This window comes from Cebus imitator, unplaced genomic scaffold (assembly GCF_001604975.1).
Source record: "Cebus imitator isolate Cc_AM_T3 unplaced genomic scaffold, Cebus_imitator-1.0 Scaffold455, whole genome shotgun sequence".
Lineage (NCBI taxonomy): Eukaryota > Metazoa > Chordata > Mammalia > Primates > Cebidae > Cebus > Cebus imitator.
This window is the reverse complement of record NW_016107770.1, coordinates 2,271,795-2,275,496: the sequence shown is the minus strand read 5'-3', so window position 1 is coordinate 2,275,496 and position 3,702 is coordinate 2,271,795.

The following is a 3,702-nucleotide window of genomic DNA, read 5'->3' as shown; positions in this document are numbered from 1 at the left end:
ACTGTTCATCTACTATATTTCCTTTTTGCCTACATTCTAAAAGATCTCATATGAGAATTTCTCCTGCACTTGTCAAGACCATATTTTTGGTTTTACCATCAGTATTTAGGTTTCCCACACCACCCACAGTCACCCTACATTGGCCTACATCATCCAATGAAGATCATCTGTACACTCTACACATTTGCTAATAATTCCTTTAGAAAATGTTTTGTTATATAAAAATTGGGCCGGGCATAGTGGCTCATGCCTGTAATCCCAGCATTTGGGAGGCCAAGGCGGGCAGATCACCTGAGGTCGGGAGTCTAAGACCAGCCTGACCAACATGGAGAAACCCCTTCTCTACTATAAATACAAAATTAGCTGGGTGTGGTGGTGGGCACGTGTAATCCCAGCTACTGGGGAGGCTGAGGCTGGAGATGCAGATTGCAGTGAGCTGAGATCACGTCATTGCACTGAAGCCTAGACAAGAGTGAAACTCTGTCTCAAAAAAAAAAAAAAGAATTGATTTATTCAGAGAGGAGATAAAATGGAAATATATAAAATGCTCAGTTTAAACCAGAGAAGAGTGAAAATGTGGGAGGATTAGAAACAACAACAAAGACTACAGATGCAAAACAGTTACAAAGTTGGTAGATTTTAATCTCACTATATCATTAGTTGTTTTAAATGCAAATGGTCTAGATATATCAATTAAATTCAGACACTGTCAGACTGAGTTTAAAAAAGGAAGACTCAACCATATGGTGTCTACAAAACCGACTTTAAATATAGAGACAGATTGAAAATAAAGGGACAGAGAACGATATGCTGATATTAATCAAAAGAAAGCAGGAGTAGTTAGCTATACATTAGTTACATACAGAACAGATTTCAGAGAAAGAAAAATTATCAGCGATGAAGAACATTAAGATAAAGTGGCCAATTATTCAAGGAGACATAACATGCTTAATATACATGGACCTGACTCACAATACATGAGGCAAAATCAGAAAGCTGAAAAATATCAAAATATTTGCAGATTAAACATTACACTGGTAAATAACACAGGGATGAAAAAAGAAGTCTCAAGAGAAATTTTAAAAATAAGTATATGAAAATGAAAGTAGGACATCAAAATTTTTGAGATTATAGGGAAAAAGCATAGCATTAAAATACCTATATTAGGCTAGGTCAGGTGGCTCACACCTGTAATCCCAGCATTTTGGGAGGCTGAGGCAGGCATATCACGAGGTCAGGAGTTTGAGACCAGCCTGGTCAATATGGTGAAACACTATCTCTGCTAAAAATACAAAAATTAGGTGGCACAGTAGCACACACTTGTAATCACTTGAACCTCTGAGGCAGAGGTTGCAGTGAGCCGAGATTGTACCACTGTACTCCAGCCTGGGTGACAGAGCAAGACTCCATCTAAAAAATAGAAAAAGTGTGTGTGTATATATATATGAAAGATTCAAAATGAGTAGCTGAAAATTCTATTTTAGGAAACAAAAAAAAGCAAAAACAAGAAATCATTAAAAAATGAGAGCACAACACAATGAATTTAAAATTTAAAAAAAATAGAGAAAACCAAATGAAAGCAAAAACTGGTTCTTTGAATGGATCAGTACAATTGATAAACCTCTAGCTAGTCTAACCAGGGAAAACACAAAGAAGATACAAATTATCAATGTCAGAAATGAAAGCAAAATTGCTACTAACTCCACGGACATTAAAAGGATAATGAAGGAATATTATGATCAACTCTATGCCAACAAATTTGGTAATTTGGATAAAGTAGGCCAATTCCTTGAAAGTCAAAATGTACCAAAACCTGCACAAAGAGAAATAGGTAATTTGAATAGGCTTATATATATTAAAGTAGTTGAATCAATAATTAATAACTTCCCAAAAAAGTACTAGTTTCCAAGAGTTCACTGTTGAATTCTAATAAACATTTAAGGAAGACACATTTCAATTTTCTACAATCTTTTTCAAAAAATGAAAGGAGAAGGAACACTTACTAACTCATTCTCTGAGGCCAGCATTGTCTTGACACCAAAACTAGGTAAAGACCTTACCAGAAAAGAAAACCAGAGATCTATACTTTTCAAAGACATAGATACAGAAATCTCCAAACAAAATATTAGTAAATAGAATCCAATCATGTATTAACAGAATTATACATTCTGATTACCAAATGGAACTTATTCCAGGTATACAAGAATGGCCCAACATTTAAAAATTAATGAAAAGAAAAAGATTATATCAATACATGCACAAAAATTGACAAAATCCAAAACCCATTTGCAATAAATATCCTCAGCAAACTAGGAATAGAAGAGAACTTTCTCAAGTTGATAAAGAGTATCTTTAAAAAAATAAAAACCTTTAGCTAACATCATGCTTAGTGGTGAGAAAATATATTTACTCTTAAGATCAAGAAATAGGCGAGATATCTCCTCTTAGTGCTTCTTTTTGACAATGTACTGGAAGTTCTAGTTAATGCAATAATACAAAGAAAGGAAAGAAAACATGTACAGATTAAGGGGGAAGAAATAAAACTGTCTTTCTTCACAAATGACATGATTATTTATATATAAAATCCCAAAATTAACATAATGTTGTAACTAATAACTTACGGCAAAGTCACAGAACACAAGGTTAAAATGCAAAAGTCAGTCATTTTCCTATAGGCCAACAATAACTGTTAGAATTTGGAATTAAAAACCCAATTAGCACCACAAAAGTGAAATATTTAGGAATAAATCTAACACAATATATATAAGATCTACACAAGAACAATCCAAAACCCTGATGAAAATAAAAGGTCTAAATAAATAGAATGATATTCCATATTCATGGCTAGAATGACTCAATGTTGTTAAGATGTCAGTTCTTCCATAATCGATCTAGAAATTCAACACAATTTTCATGATAATTACTGAGCTAATTGCTTCATAATTCAAAGGTAGTGTTGGGGTGCAGAGAATAATACCCCAAAGTATGAGGTGCTTTGTCAGGCTGAACATTTTTGAATTTAAGGAAATTGGAAGGCCTTAGAAGTTGCCTCAGAACCAAGGACTTTCTAACCCTCCCTTGTTTCTTCCCACATCCTCAAGCACAGGGAGGGGTTCTCTGTGTAAGTTTCTTCGTCTGACTGAGGAAAATTTCTTCTGAAAGAAATGCAGTTGTCTTAAGATGTCCTCCCTAGGAATCTTATCAACTAACTGGGAAAGTTTAATACTGGAGAAGAGAAAAGACTATTTAGACAGACTTTTCCTCTATTTTTCAGAGGGCAGCTCCTAGAAATTACCTAAGAAACTTTATCTGTATAATAAAGCAATATTTGTTCACAGTGGATTTTTACCCCACACCTTCTCTCATAACTTATATGTCCCATTTAGCTTCCAAAGACAATCATTTACAAACTATTTTCTGCTCTTTGGGCTCATTCAGTTCCCCAAAATTATTATTTACTACTCCTCAAAATTGCCTACACTTCCCAATTCTGTCTCCTCATAAATAGGTAAGATATTTAAGCCTCAACCATCTGGCCCTTCTTTGTGTCTCATATTTTATATGGCTCCCATGCTTATATACATTAATATATTTGTATGCATTTTCTCTTGTTAATCTATGTATTTTCAACTCTTTAGCACTTTAGAGGAAAAGGAAAATTCCCTTTGCCCCTACGGTAGTTTCTTATCTCAAAGGATGTGA